Here is a 16,137-nt window from a genome sequence, read left to right as displayed (position 1 = left end):
TTTCATAGTTATATTTAAATAGCTCTGCATTCTTTGTTGTTATATATATTTGACTTTTTGTGCAATATTGTATTCTGCATTTTCTTTTAATTCTTGTTTTTTTCCAATTCTGTCAGATTCTTTGCTAAGAATTGACATTTCTCTTGGTTTACTTTTAACCCAGCTAATTCCGAGAAGTTTGTGGGGATGTTGTTTAGTTCTTTCTTTGAGTCATTGGGATTTTCCAGAGTCAGTATTTATTATTTATTTATTTATTGCAGTTACTTATACCCCGCCCTTCTCACCCCCGAGGGGGGACTCAGGGTGGCTTACAAACAAAGGCACAAATTCGATGACTGTCAAAATATACAGCATATATAAAACAGTATAAACATTTAGCAGCATTAAAACAAATCACTACATAATATAATAAAAACAATTTCATGCACAGTGAAATTCAGAGTTCCGAAATGTCCATCAATGTCATCAGCAAAGGCACAGATCTTGTAGTCTTTGCTTCCTGCCCGTACACCCTTTATTTCTTTGTTCTCATTTACTTGTTTTATGAGCATCTCTATGCACATAATAAACAGGAGTGGTGATAATGGTCAGCCTTGCCTGGTACCCCGTCTAATTTCGAATTGTTGTGTTTTCTCCCCATTGATTATTAACTGTGTGCATGTTGGTCTTTGTATATATTTTAACTTAACAATGTGGGCCACAACAGCAGCCTTAGGGCCTGGCTACAAACTCTGCAACTCACGTAAGGAGATCCCCAGAATGAGTAGCAGTGCCAGGATACGCAGCTCCGTCCAGGGAGACTTCCTTGGATGCTTGTTTGGTTTTGTCCAAGTGGGGGCTAAGAAAAGAAAAGATTGGTTAGTCTCCGATGTTCATGTTTTGTGCCCCCAGAGGGGGATTTTATAATAAATACCTTTATCCCCAAAGTTTCTAAATCAGGGCAACAGACCACATGATCAGCATAGCCTTTGTGCCCATCTGGCAGTTCTAAGAGAAATAATAATAATAATAATAATAATATAATAATAATAATAATTTATTTCTCTACCTCCCTCTCTCCCTGAGGGGACTCAGGGCGGTTTACACATAAGAAGGCAGACATTCGCCGCCTAAGTGAGTACAAAACATATTACAAAACATACATGGAAAAGTTTATTAGTTTATGTATTGTTGAAGGCTTTCATGGCCGGAATCACTGGGTTGTTGTGAGTTTTCCAGGCTGTATGGCCATGTTCCAGAAGCATTATCTCCAGACATTTTGCCTGCATTTATGGCAGGCATCCTCACAGGTTGTGAGGTCTGTTGGAAACTAGGAAAATTGAGTTTATATATCTGTGGAATGTTTGTTCATTTTTAGATATTTGTTTATTTTTAGATTTACTGAAAGCAAACAGTTATTATCAAGATTTTTAAAAAGTAGATAACATTAAATATTTCTCGCTACGATCCACCTAGGGCCCTAAGATCATCCGGGGAGACCCTGCTCGTTGTTCCCCCATTGTCGCAATGGCACCTGGTGGGGACAAGGGACAGGGCCTTTTCTGTGATGGCCCCTCGGCTATGGAACTTCCTCCCATCTGCTGCATCCCTCTTGACCTTCCGGAAACAAGTGAAATCCTGGCTATGGGATGAGGACTTTGTAGAATAGGTTGACTTGCTGACATGACGTTTATAGAACTGACTGACTGGCCCTTGGATGATGAGTCAAATTGGCAACTGCTGACTGCCTGGTTGTTTTTATATTGTTTTATACTGTTTTATTTCTATACTGCTGTTAAATTGTGTATTTATGTTCTGGTGTGGGCATCATGGGGTGCCGATTTGTTAGCCATCCTGAGTCCCTCTGCGGAGGTTGAGAGAGGACGGGATATAAAAGCCCGAAATACATAAATAAATAAATAAATAAATAAGTTCTGAATGGGCAAATTCACCCCAAGGCCAGCAAACATACACTTACCACAGCAAGGGATACTGTCCGTCATGTCATACTCTTCGAAGACTCTTCTCATAGCAGAAGACTGGCTTCTCCTGTGGATCTTTTTGAAGACCCTGAAAAAGAAGATCCAGGTTTGTACGCTCAAAAGAACCTCAAGGTTTTCTTCTGCTTCCCTTCCAACACCCTCCTGCCGCCCTGATTTGGCAGAGACTGCCCCAAATCTTCCTCTTGTCACCCCCACTTTTCCCTCTCTTCTTCCAATTGTCCCTTTTGCTTCTCGGCTGACTTCAATTGCTGCCAACTGACTTCAAAGCCCAAAACTAGTTTGCACTCCATCATCTCCCCAGAGAGGAGAGTAGAGGAGCGTGAAATCTTACCCTTTGCAAAAGCTTCAGGCAAAAAGCAAACTGCTGCAACTTCTCCTAACTCATGGTTCTTCTGCATTAACACCTTTTGCTGTCTTGACCACACTCTGTTGCCTTGCCACATGTGTGTGGATTTCATAGATCAATGGAAGTACTGTGCTTACATGACTGTTCCTCAACTCTTTTCCTGTCCACCAACATTCTGTTTTCCGTTCTTGAGTTGGGAATATAGTATCTGCTTTGGGAGATGGTGATCGGGCATTTGGTGAATGGTAAGAGCTTATACTGTGCCAGAAGACCCCAAAAGAAGCACCAACCCCTCTACTCTCTCCACTGTTGTGGAGATGCTGGAGAAGCATATGAGAAGCTCGGCCTTTCATTAGACTTTGAGAAAATCGAGGTGCTCCTCCAGCAGTCAGCAGCCAATCCCTCTAAAATGCCAGAAGTACAGCTTAATAGTGTAACATTAGAATATGTTGACCATTTCCACTACCTTGGCAGCCACTTCTCCATTGACACCAAAATACAACACCACCTGAGCTCTGCGAGAGCAGCATTTTTCTGAATGAAGCAGAGTGTTTGAGGACTGGGACTTCCGTAGGGATACCAAGGTGTCAGGATCCAGTTTCCGGAGCCCAGACTTTGGCGCCGAAAACTAGACTCCTGACGTTTCACCCTGATAAGGAATCTGCAGCTGGTGGCCTTGGAGGGAGGCAGTTGTCTGGTGGCAGGAAGCTTTTGCGCGGGGTTTTGGGTTTGGCGGGAGTTCACCTTTTGAACTGGTGGGAGTGTATATAGGGGATTGCCTGCTGCAACCAGGCAATCCCGGCTTTTCTGTGTCTGAATATCTGATAGTAAAGTTCTTTGTTTGATTACGATGGAAGTCTCGTGTCATCATTGAGCCCAGCTGTCGTGAGCTGACACCAAGGTCCTTGTTTATAAAGCTATTGTCCTCGCAACCCTGTTATACGCCTGCAAAATGTGGATGTCATACTCAACTCCTGGAACGATTCCATCAGCGTTTCCTCTTGAAAAGACAGGCTGACAAATGTCAGTGTGCTGGAAGAAGCAAAGATCACTAGCATTGAAGCAATGTTCCTATGCCATCAACTCTTTTGGACCTGCCATGTTGTCCAAATGCCCAATCACCGTCTCCCAAAGCAGTTACTATACTTTCAACTCAAGAATGGGAAACATAATGTTGGTAGACAAGAAAAGAGTTATAAAGATGGGATTAAAGCTAGCCTTGAAAACTGTAGGATAGACACTGAGAACTGGGATGCCCTGGCCCTTGAGCGCTTTAACTGGAGGTCAGCTGTGACTAGCAGTGCTGTGGAATTTGAAGAGGCATGAATGGAGTTACCCTGGACAGTGCTCTGACCTACAAGAAGCACTGCTCGACTGTCAAGCAAAAAGTGGGGGCTAGAAACAATATCATACAAAAGCTGACTAGCACAACCCGGGGATCGCAACCCGATATAGTGAAGACATCTGTCCTTGCGCTTTGCTACTCTGCTGCTGAGTATGCATGCCCAGTGTGGAACATGCTAAAACAGTGGATGTGACTCTTAATGAGACATGCCGCATTATCACAGGATGTCTATGCCCAACACCACTGGAGAAATTATACTGTATAGCCGGTAATTATACTGTATACTGTATAGCCAGTATACCACCTGACATCTGCTAGGAAGCAGCAGCCAGTAATGAAAGGACCAAGGCAGTGACGTCCCATCCCGTTTGGATATCAGCCAGTATGCCAATGCCTTAAATCAAGAAATAGTTTTCTAAGATCTACAGAGATACTCGCAAGAACACCTCAGCAAGCAAGAGTCCAAAAGTGGCAGGAAACCTGGAAGCTCAACCAAATGAAGGGACTCTGTCCCCTCCCGCCCCTGGGCATACAGAAGGCTGGGCCAACCTGAAGAAATGGGGCTACAAAGTGGAATCCACAACATGCGAGTATGGAGGAGAGCAAACCACCTCTTCCAGTGCAGACTGAGCCTTGCCACATGCACAATGGAGGACCTTCTCACAGCGACACCAGAGGCACTCCAAGTGGACAGCTATTTGTTTGTTTGTTTCTTTGTTTGTTTAGTGTATTTGTATACTGCCTTTCTCAGCCCGTAGGTGACTCAAAGGACATTTAGTATAATGCTAAGTTTTTAAACTCTCTCTGTGTGTTTTTTAAAATACATTGCAACTGTACCCTTGGTTTGCTTCTGATACAATAAATAAATAAACAATTCTTACCTCTTGACTCCTGTTTCTCTGTAGGAAACCGGCTGGAGGGCAGCCAACCTCTCGCTCCGTCGTTGCATGTTTCCGAAGAAGCTGCAAATGTGAGAGATCCCGATCAGCAAGGTCCATGAAAACTTGAGTACCTCTCTTGTAGCCTTCATCAAGAAGAATGAGGGTACATCTACACTAGCCTTTTAGGTCAGCACCCACACAACACTTGCAACTGAACCTGGAGAAAGCCACTGAATGTGGCTGCGTCTCACAGAATGTGGCCTTTAAGGAGAGTCTGGATGGCTATTTATTGGGGGTGCTTTGAATGCGATTTTCCTGCTTCTTGGCAGGGGATTGACTGGATGGCCCAACTATGATTCAAGGCCTCCTGCTTTTATATTCAGAAGAGGCAGGGTTTTTTGTTGTTGTTTTTTTTAAAAAAAAACTAAGGATAAATATATTAGTTGCATTTCAGAAATTCAACTTAACCATAACTATTAGATCTGAAAAGCAACTTCCCAAGTTCCACCAAGCTTCCAAAGTTAAAAGTAAACTCCACACAGACAAGTTTGTGCATAAGGAAACATGAAAGCATTGAAAAGCCAACCAACTGGTATGACAATGTACCCATGGACCACACGCCTCCATCCGTTGCTTGGGCAGTCTATGTTATCAGGGACCTCATCCCAAGAAGGCGCCCAGAGCTTCTCCACACAAGGAGGAATACTGACTGGAACAAGGCAGTACACACACAAACAGAGTTCCTTCTTGCAGATGGCAAATGCACATCTGGCACACAGAACAAAGGCAAAGGGCACAGCTGCCAGGCTCAGCTATGCTACTCCCCATCCCCCAATTTCATCTGGACACCCCAAAGTGGACAGTGAACACGTCTAAAGAAACCAAACATAGTAAATACATATACAAAAGTAACACGAGGTTCGTAATTGTTTTACAATAGGCCCTCCAGTTTCATTATGCTGCATGAAACCCTCCTGAGTAAAATTATTATTTGTCCCTTCGTGCCTGCAGCAGAGAGTTCCAAAGGCTGCAGACACTAAAAGAGACTTGTTTGCTTTACACGTGTTCAGACAATCAGGAAACTAGCTACAGACTGCTGATGATCCCTTAATAAATCGGTTACCCTGAACTCTGTGCTTCTCTTGCCCCTTCCTTGCTGTAATCTATCTCTCCCAGCTATCATGTACCTCTCCTTGCTGTAATTCAGCTTTTCCTCTTTTCTTCTTTTTCCGGATAGCTGGTTCCCTCATTAGAAAGCCTTTGGCAGTTTAAGCTCTCTCTGCTCATTATATTTATCTCCTGCCACCCTCCCTGTCTCAGAGCACACTCTCTGGCCTCTTCTGGGGCCTAACTCAACCCAGGGATTCTGAAGACTATGCTTTCCAAGCCTGAGAAACTATGTCTCCCAGGGCTGCTGTTAAAAAGAACTCTTTACTTGCGGAATACTCATATGTTCTAAAGTTGTTTTCCTTATCTGTTCCCATCCTTGCAATGTATAACCTTCCTGCCTTTTTGTTCCAAAGTTCCACTAAAAGCCCGTTCTGCATGTTCTCTTTCCCCCAGTATGGAATTGTATTATTTCTATGTTTTTTCCCTTCCTCATGCCTTGATCTACATACAAGGGAGCCTGGCTTGGATATCTGTATGTACTTGGGAAAACTATGTCTCTCTTGTGCATGAAAAATGCCTTAAAATTCCCTGCCTTTTCCTATGTGTTCCTATGTTTTGTTAATATATTTTGTGCTTCTGAGATTTCTTGTTCCTTTACCTGGATGGGAAATTGTATTGCTGACCCCAAAAGGAAGTCCAGCGTCCCATATGATCATACGGCCTGTGAGAAGAGACTCCAAGCTGGGGATTCTTCAATCAATTCCCGACCTCACCCATATTATGGACATTATCTGGACATATGTAACACAATAGTCCAACGGACAGGACAAGATGCCCCATTGCCTTTTCCTGCCCGCCTCAGGGGAAGTAGCTACTCTTCACAATGCGCCTTTGTGTGCGGGACCTCTCGTCACGCAAGGAAACCTGATTGTCTTTTTTTAAGCCCATCTCCTCTGCCATTTGCATGATTGTGCCAATGTGTACTGCTTTTTGCTACCATGATCCAGACTTACTTAGGCGATCCCTTGTCGGCCAAGTAGGATAGTCTTCCAGGATCAGAATTCTTGTGGGTCCGTATGTGGCTGTGGAGCCCTATTCTTGCTCTGCATCTTCTTCCGCAGTGAGGGCATTGGTTTCCAGGTGGAAGGCGGTCTCGGCCGGGTTGGCTTGACGCGCCTTCCTCTTGGCACGTTTCTCTCTTTCACCCTCCATTCGTGCCTCTTCAAATTCTGCAGCACTGCTGGTCACAGCTGACCTCCAGCTGGAGCGCGTAAGGGCCAGGGCTTCCCAGTTCTCAGTGTCTCTGCCAGAGTTTTTAAGGTTGGCTTTGAGCCCATCTTTAAATCTCTTTTCCTGTCCTCCAACATTCTGTTTTCTGTTCTTGAGTTCGGAGTAGAGAAACTGCTTTGGGAGATGGTGGTCGGGCATCCGGACAACGTGGCCGGTCCAGCGGAGTTGATGGCAGAGGACCACCACTTCAATGCTGGTGGTCTTTGCTTCTTCCAGCACGCTGATGTTTGTCCACCTGTCTTCCCAAGAGATTTGCAGGATTTTCCGGAGGCAGCGCTGATGGAATCGTTCCAGGAGTTGCATGTGACGTCTGTAGACAGTCCACGTTTTCAGGCATAGAGCAGGGTTGGGAGGACAATAGCTTTATAGGCAAGCACCTTAGTATCCCTACTGATGTCCCGGTCCTCAAACACTCTCTGCTTCATTTGGAAAAATGCTGTGTTCGCAGAGCTTGGGCGGTGTTGTATTTCGGTGTCGATGTTGACTTTGGTAAAGAAGTGGCTGCCAAGGTAGCAGAAATGGTCAACATTTTCTAATGTTACACCATTAAGCTGTATCTCTGGCATTGGAGAGGGGTTGGTTGGTGTCTGCTGGAACAGCACTTTGGTTTTCTCGATGTTCAATGACAGGCCGAGCTTCTCGTATGCTCCTGCAAAGGTGTTCAGAGTGGCTTGTAGATCTTCTTCTGAATGCGCACAGACGACGTTGTCATCAGCATACTGGAGCTCTATAACAGATGTTGTTGTAACCTTGGTTTTGGCTTTCAGACTGCTGAGATTAAACAGCTTGCCATCTGTCCGATAGATGATTTCCACTCCGGTAGGAAGCTTCCCATCAACAAGGTGAAGTATCATATTGATGAAGATGGAGAATAAAGTTGGGGCAATAACACATCCCTGTTTGACACCTGATTCCACCTTAAATGGGACACTTTGGGAGCCATTGCTATCCAGGACTGTTGCCATCATGTCATCATGGAGGAGACACAAGATGTTCACAAATTTGTTTGGGCACCCAATTTTTTGAAGAATGGTCCAGAGAGTGCTGCGATTCACTGTGTCGAATGCCTTTGCAAGGTCAATGAATGATCCAGAACCGCTGGGTCAGCCCCCCCCCCCCCCTCCGGGAGGGGCTCTGCCATGATCATCCTGCATACAATAAACTTTTCCTGGGTAGGTCTAAATGCCCCCAATCATTATTATATTAAAAGACACAAAAGAAAGATTAAAATGTGTTGTCGAAGGCTTTCATGGCCGAAATCACTGGGTTGCTGTGAGTTTTCCGGGCTGTATGGTCATGTTACAGAAGCATTCTCTCCTGACATTTTGTCTGCCTCAATGGCTGGTGTCCTCAGAGGTTGATAGATCCCTCAGCCTCTGAGGATGCCTGCCATAGATATGGGTGAAACCTCAGGAGGGAATGCTTCTGGAACATGGCCATACAGCTCGGAAAAAATCACAATAACCCAACAATTGAAATATAGGATACGAGTTTACTATTCGTGATTTGTAGTGAAGATAAGACCTCTCTCTTGTTCCTCCAGGGTTGTGGAACACCCTGCCTGAAGAGTTAAGATCCGTCCCTTCTTTAATGGCCTTTCAGAAGGGGTGAAGACCTTCCTTTTCACACAGAGAGTTGTTTCAGTCGACAGGACAAAAAACAACTGCCGGGGTTCTAGTCGGTTGAGCCAACATAGAGCTCGGAACCCAGTGATGTCACCCATGAATATTCTAGAGTTGTGGCTGATGTGGTTGCAGATGCACAACACAGGCTGATCACAGGTTGAATATCCATTAAATGCAGAGGCGGCCCTAGGTAATTTTCAACGGTAAGCAAACAGTATTTTTGCCCCCCCCCCCCCCACCAATCACTGATATATATTTTCTGTTCGTTGGGGGAGTTCTGTGTGCCATATATGGTTCAATTCCATCATTGGTGGAGTTCAGAATGCTCTTTGATTGTAGGTGAACTATACATCCCAGTAACTACAACTTGCATATGTCAAGGTCTATTTTCCCCCAAGAGCGCCCCTGGGAAAAATCAACTATACTGCAAATGCTTACTTTGCGTAATGGGTTGAGCCGCCCCTGATTAAATGTAAAGCTTGGGACCAGAAGTGTTTTGGATTTCAGACTTTCTAATTGCAGAATGACTGCATAGAAATGATAAGCTACCATGGAGGTGGGGCCCAAGTCTAAATATGACATTTGTATGTGTTTCACATGTACCTTATACATCCTTGGACATGGAGCCATCAGAAAACAACGGTGTCACTGTCTCAGACACTTATGTGGGAAATCTTGGGAGTATTTTGCATTTGAGAATTGTGAATAAGGTGTCCATCTGTACCTATTATCATTATATTGGGGAAGACATAAAGAGGGAAAGAGAAGCAGATGTTCAGTGTGGGATTGCTACAGCGTGTCTGCAGTCAGCAAGGCTTCGGCTTGGAAGAAGTAGGCTTCTGCTCTTGTTGATCCTACTGTGAACTGTGTGCCAGTCTACAACTGATTAGGGAAACATCAGGGAACTGCCCAATACCCGATTGAACATGTGCAAACGGATAAAAAAAGGGGGGGGGGAGCAGAGATGCCAGCCTCACCAGCTACCCCGTGCATGTTTCCAAAAAGCACAGGCCTTAACGTTTGACTCTTAAATTGGAAGTCTTCACCAGACTATAATCTGGCGAAAGAAAGATCGATCAGCAGTGGATGTATTCAGGAAGAGTGCCAAGTGTTCTCAGGAGGGCACGCAGTGTTTGTGTCCACCTAGGCAAGCCATCCCTGTTCCCCCTTCACATGTGTCTACCGATCACTTTAAATAAAGGCCTGTTGAAACATGTTGGCACACTCATCTTTTTCTTAATGTAGGTTCTTATTCATACCCTTTCCATATTATTACCTCTTGTGGTACCACAGGCTCCATTAAAGAAGGATGCCCAGGAAAGCATTTGTTTACTCAACATCTCCCAATGACCGAGGAGACTCAGGGTGTATTGATGTGATTGGACCTGGAGCAGGCTGGCTGAGTCTCAAAGTGATGGAGGGAATACTTACCTGGAGCCCTGAGTCCATCCATAGACCCATGGCCTCGGGGATCAAGGCAAATTCACATTTTGGAGCATCCCATTCCCTCCCTGGAAGGCCTTGGCCTGAAGGTTATTTTAGGAACATCTTCACACTTTGCAGTTTTGTAGATCAAAGGAATCGGGTGTCTCATGTTTGTAAGCGATGGAGACGAGAAGGGAAGGAGAAAGAGATTCCTCTGGTCCCATCTACACTGCCAGATAATCCTGTTTATGAATCCAGATTATCTGCTTTGATTATATGGCAGTGTAGATCCAGTCTCAGAACACATACCTCTGGTGCCTTCTACACTGCCATATAAAATCCAGATTATTTGCTTTGAACTGGGTTATAGGGCAGTGTAGATTCATAAAATCCAGTCCAAATATGTAATGTGGATTATCTACTTAGATAATTTGGATTATATGGCAGTGTAGAAAGAGCCTCAGTGGCTTCTTTGAGGCCTTCCTATCTCGTTGGGGCTCTGCTGAGCATCTCTTCTGCTAGTCGTCTTGCTGGAGGGCTTTCCCTGAAGTACAGTCTGTAACTGGGATTCCCCTCATGGGACCATGGCTTTCCATTAATATATACCAACCTTCACAACATCTCTTTTCTTGGTTCTGCAGCTCAGCAAGTAGATCCTTTCCAAGTCAACAGTTTTCAGATATTGGGCAGAATTGACCAGAATTGGGGCACCATTGTATCCCATCATTCATGTGGAAAACATGAAGGACTGGGATCAAGTCTTGCTTTTGCTAAAAATGATTTACCTTCATGCCTAGTTGTGGAAGTCAGAGAAAGTGGAAGAAGAAGCCCCGAGTAATGGCTAATCAATATCTTCACATTTTACATCATAGTGCAGTTGTACTAGACCATTAGGCAAGGCAGAATATTTTAGCCATTCCCAGAATAGATCTCTAGTGTTTCAAGTTAAGCAATATCTGTATGTTTTTGCAACAGAACTTGTGCTGTATTTCCAGCAACCTAGCTAGTTTAGAAATGATATGTTGCTATGTTATTAGGTTTTCATAATGGGGAAAATATTCCAGTGCAAAATGATATTTTGATTGCACTGGGATCAACCTATCATTTTTCAGTGGAGCACTTTAGAATGTAACATGTCATTTGCTCCGACCTGGATGCCGCAGATACTGAAGTCTCTCAAGATGTAGCAAGAAGACCTGCTTGTCTGGTTTTAAGGGATTCATTTCACTTTGTGCAACCCAAGGACGTTGGCAAGATTCTTGGAGAAGCGAAGGCAACTACATGCATCCTGGACCCCTGCCCATCCTGGATGATAAAGGAAGTCAGAAGGGGTTTGGCAGAGTGGGTAAAGGTGGTGACTATCACTGGACCCCACTGATTTGATCACCTTTTGGCCAATTTTCAATCTCCCCTTTTTGCGCAAAGTTTTGGAACGTGTGGTCACCTCGCAGCTCCAGGGGTTCTTGGACGAAACTGACTATCTGGATCCGTCGCAGTCTGGTTTCATACCGGGACATGGAACTGAGACAGCCATGATTGCAGAGAGCTCAAGAGGGGAAGTATGTCCCTGTTGGTTCTCCTGGATCTCTCCGCGGCCTTCGATACCATAGACCACTGTATCCTTCTGGGTCGCCCTATGAGGATGGGCTTTGGGGATACTGTTCTGCAGTGGCTCCGGTCCTTCCTTAAGGATCATAGCCAGAAGGTGTTGTTGGAGGACACCTGCTCGGCCCCACAGCCATTGCCCCGTTGTGTCCCACAGGGCTCGGTATTGTCCCCCATGCCGTTTAACATCTACATGAAGCCATTGGGTGAGATTAGCCAGAGTTTTGGAGTTTGATGCCATCTGTATGCAGATGACGTCCAACTCTATTACTCATTTCCACCACATGCTAAGAAGTCTGTCCAGGTCGTGAACCAGTGCCTGGTTACACTCCCCTTGAAGGTGCAGGTTCTCAGCTTAGGAGTCCTCCTGGAACCTCAGGCGGTGGAACCTCAGGCGGTGTCTGGGGGGGCTTTCGCACAATTAAAACTTGTGCGCTAGCTGCACCTGTACCTTGGGAAGCAAGACTTGGCCACAGTAGTCCACGCACTCTTTACATCTTGGATAGACTACTGCAATGCGCTCTTTGTGGGGTTGCCTTTGAAGGAGGTTTGAAGCTTCAAAAGGTCCAATGAGAGGCAGCCAGATTAATAACTTCCATGTTACATCCGCTCAACAGGCTGCCTGTTTGCTATCGGGCACAATTCAAAGTGCTGGCTTTGGCCTATAAAGTGCTAAATGGCTCCGGCCCAATTTACCTGTCCAAATGTAACGTGTCAAATGCTGTGAGTTTATCTGATGAGACATGCAGTACTAATGAATGTTCATGCTATATGGCCATGGTCTATAGGCATTCACTCCTGACATTTCGCCTGCATCTATGGCAAGCATCCTCAGAGGTACTGAGGTCTGTTGGAACTAGGCAAAAGGGTTTATATATCTGGTGAGACTCTTCTCTGCTGGAGCTGGGTGTGAATGTTTCAACTGAGCACCTTGATTAGCATACCATGGGCTGACTGTGCCTGGGGCAAACTTTTGTTGAGAGGTAATTAGATGTCCCTGCCTGCTTCCTCTCTGTTGTTGTGCTGTTGCAATTTTAGAGTCTCATAGACTTAGCATGGGGATTTGGTTAACCAGTTAAAATTTATGAGTAAACCAGGTTTTTAAAAAAAAACCTGAAAAATTTCGGGGGGAGGGGGTTGAACCCCTTTCATATTCGGTTCACTTGGGGTGGAGGTTGAGTGTCATAGGGTCTCTGCTTTCTTTATCTACTCTAGATTTAGATGTAGCCATGTTTGCCTTTTAAATAGATTCCTTTCTTCCCTTTAATTCTAAAAATTACTATTCTCCGGTCTTCAGTTTAAGTTACTTTGTAGTTTGTTTAGTATACTTATATATGTATTTGTTTTATTTTTATTTATTTATTTATTTCATTTTTATCTATCAATCAATCAATATTTTTATTTTTTATTATTATATTTTTTATTTTAATTTATATATATATATATATATATATATATATATATAATTTATTTATTTTCTCCCCTTATCACTTCTTTATTATATTCTTTATTATATTTGTTCTATTTATTATTTTGTTTTGTTCTCTTCTTTGTTTCTTGCTTCAGCAGCTCTGTTAAACACTTCCTTTATTTCCCTTAGGGTGTTAATGTGGTGTCTTATTTGGTGTTTTATTATTTTATTATGCCTAAACTATCTTCTTTCTATCTTTCCCCCCTCTGCTATGGAGTCAAGGATTTTCTGTCTCCTTTGTTAGGCTATCTTTGGACCCTAGCTCGCCCCGGCACAATCCGCTATGCCCTGTGGACCACCTTTGCCGGGTCCTTTGGACACCACCCTTGAGGGGAGAGTGTCTCTTAGGACCGTCGGCAGGTCGCCTTGCGGGCTCTGCGGAAACCGTCCTGCAGCCGTCACGCCAACCCGGAAGTGGCAAATCATTTTTTCTTTTTCTGTTTTAAATATTCTTTATCAAGTTTTCATAGTACATAATAGAGAAAAGCACTTGTTAGGGAGAGAAAAAAAAGAAAGAAAAATGAAATAAAAGGGGAGGAGATGTAGGGAAGGGGAAGGGGTGTGTGGGAGTGGAGTGGTGGGAAGGGGGTTCGGGAATTTAAAACAAGAACCGGAAAAAGTGAGTCTGGAAGCTCTGAGAGGCTTCCAATTCCATCTCACTCTCTTTTGGCTGCAAAATAAATTCTTCATTCTTTCTTTCCTGGACTTTGGGAGCGGGATCCAACAAGGTTTCACGGTCGTCAGCACGTACTTTCTCGCTCTTTTTTTTTTTAATAGATTTTTATTAAGTTTTGCATATATAAACATATATAGACATATATTAACATACAATACGATACAATACAATACAATCGGGTGAACAGGGGGAGGAAGGGGGAGGGGAGACAGATCTATCTGTATTGGAATCCCCCTATTTCTAATATAGTCTTTAAACCCGGTCCAGTTTGCCCTTATATGCGTTCCTTTTAATCTTTGTGAAAGACAGTCCATTTGAATAATGTCAAAGACTTTGAGAACCCATTCATCCAAGCTTGGGACTTCTTTATGTTTCCAGGATCTAGCAAGTACTATCCTTGCCGCCGTACTAAGCAGGAACAGTATTCTTTCCTGACTCTTGTCTAATTTCGTATTCACAATTCCTAGCAAATATGTCTCTGGCTCTTGTGGAAATTTGTACTTTCTCGCTCTTGAAAGGCTCAGGTGCTGGAGTCACAGGAATCGGTATGGGCTTCACCTCCGTCAAATACAAGGCGCGGGAGAGCACCAACAAAGAAGGGGGCACATTCTCTCGAAGATTCAGGTCCAGCCACGGGTTGAGTTGCTCCTTCAGCTGCTCCTTCGAAATGCCCAAGGACCTCATGCCTCTTGCCCTGCATGCGGCCTGGAGCTCAGACGCACTCAGCCCATTGACACCTTCCCTGGAAATCATTTTCTCATCTGCTTTGATAGACCTGAGCTTCATCAGAAGCTGGAAGTGGAGGAGGTTGTTGGTGCCAATGGGCTGCAGGTCCAGCAGTTTGCAGAGGATGACCAACTGCGGCCTCTCCAGGTGCTCCAGGGTCAGTTCGTCCTCATAAAGTTTGGAAAACGGAATAATCTCCTGGGTGCTGGGCTGCTGGCCGCTGTGCCGGACCTTTTGAACATAGGAAGAGAATTGCTGTGTGGCTTCTCCTGTACTGGCTTTGTTCCTTCTGGCCAACTCTGCAATGGTCTCCTGTAAGAACTTGGCTAGCTCCAGCTTGGCACTCAGTTTCTTCCTTTGTTTTAATTCCTTTTTGGATTCGGTTTCAAAGGTTGAGGGAAGCATTTCAGGGAAGAGTTTCAAAAACACTGGCAAAAGTGAGCCGTATTCCAATGTTTAGTGTTGAAGAAAAGTAGTAATAACTAAAGTTATTATCAGGCAGTCTTCAACCTTTGGAAATATAGTTGGCATCAGAATAGCTTCTGTCCTCCCTCAGGATACTTGCCAGTCTATAGAGCATTCCAAACACTTTTCTTGAATAAAAGTTAACGTACTTACAATTTTAAGAGTATATTATTAACACTTTTACTGTTTTGTATTGGGATACTTCAAAGGGCTAATTTTGTATTAGACAATATTAACATAAAATTGGTTTACTGTACCCTCAACATTAGCCAAGACTATGAATAAATATGACATATTAAAAAAAACACTGGCAAAAGGAATTCCATAAAGGGTACGATGATGAACACCAGGAAGGGGACCAGGCGGAAGAGATCAGCAGACGTTCTCATCAGCCTTCGCCTTTTCCTCCGTGTGAGCACCTGCTCATGTAACAGTCTCCACACCATCCTACTTTGGTATCTATCCAAAGCAAGTGGAATCCGTTGTAATAGTGTTTCAGTTCATCTGCAATCCTCTGTCGGAGTGATTTCTTGGCAATGGTGGTGGCTTGGTCAACGGGGAACTTGGTCACCTCACTGTTTGTTTTTGGAGTGCTTTGATCAGGCGGAGGCTTGTCCTGGAGTTCTTGCTGCCAGTAAGCGGACGTGTGAAGCATTCGCAGAGACTTATTCCCCAAGTGAGGCAGCCCAACGCCCGGTCGTATTCTGCAGAAAGGCTGTTGGCTTTCAGAGTCCCTCCGAGGTGTGCAGTTAAGGTGGGAATCCACCAAATGGACAAATGCAACTAATGGGGGTAATGGAGAGCAGTTGGAGTGAACAAGCAGATGAGGTCCCCTGGACCTTTCATTTTTTCTTCATAGTTCTGAAATTAAAAAAAAACAGATGAAGACATTTAGTATGTTATAGCCAATGGCAGAGAAACACGCAAATCATGTCAGTCTATACATAAGTGGTACTTTTACAAGTAGAGACAATATCTTGCTCATACGTTGAAGAAATTTGGAGAATACCAATTGGTACAAACATGTAGGTTCTAACCTGAATTAAATCTCAGATGTTTGAGAGTGTGAGGCTGGGTGTGTTGTCTATCTCTTCCTTGAATCGGTGGTATTTAAAGAGGCACCGATTTATCCTTAAGCAACTGATTCAGTAGATCTATTCCAGCTGGATAAGAAAGTGGATTTAGGGTGA

The 16,137-nt window shown here is 44.1% G+C and overlaps 1 pseudogene; it reads right to left on the bottom strand.

Moving 5' to 3' along the window:
• Nucleotides 1-13,931: 13,931 nt before the first annotated feature.
• On the bottom strand, nucleotides 13,932-15,800 carry LOC137095933 (LETM1 domain-containing protein LETM2, mitochondrial pseudogene; annotated as a pseudogene).
• Nucleotides 15,801-16,137: the final 337 nt, after the last annotated feature.

The sequence above is a fragment of the Anolis sagrei genome, chromosome 1 (genome assembly GCF_037176765.1).
Source record: "Anolis sagrei isolate rAnoSag1 chromosome 1, rAnoSag1.mat, whole genome shotgun sequence".
NCBI lineage: Eukaryota > Metazoa > Chordata > Lepidosauria > Squamata > Dactyloidae > Anolis > Anolis sagrei.
The sequence above is the reverse complement of the archived record's forward strand: the minus strand, read 5'-3'. Positions and strand labels throughout refer to the sequence as shown.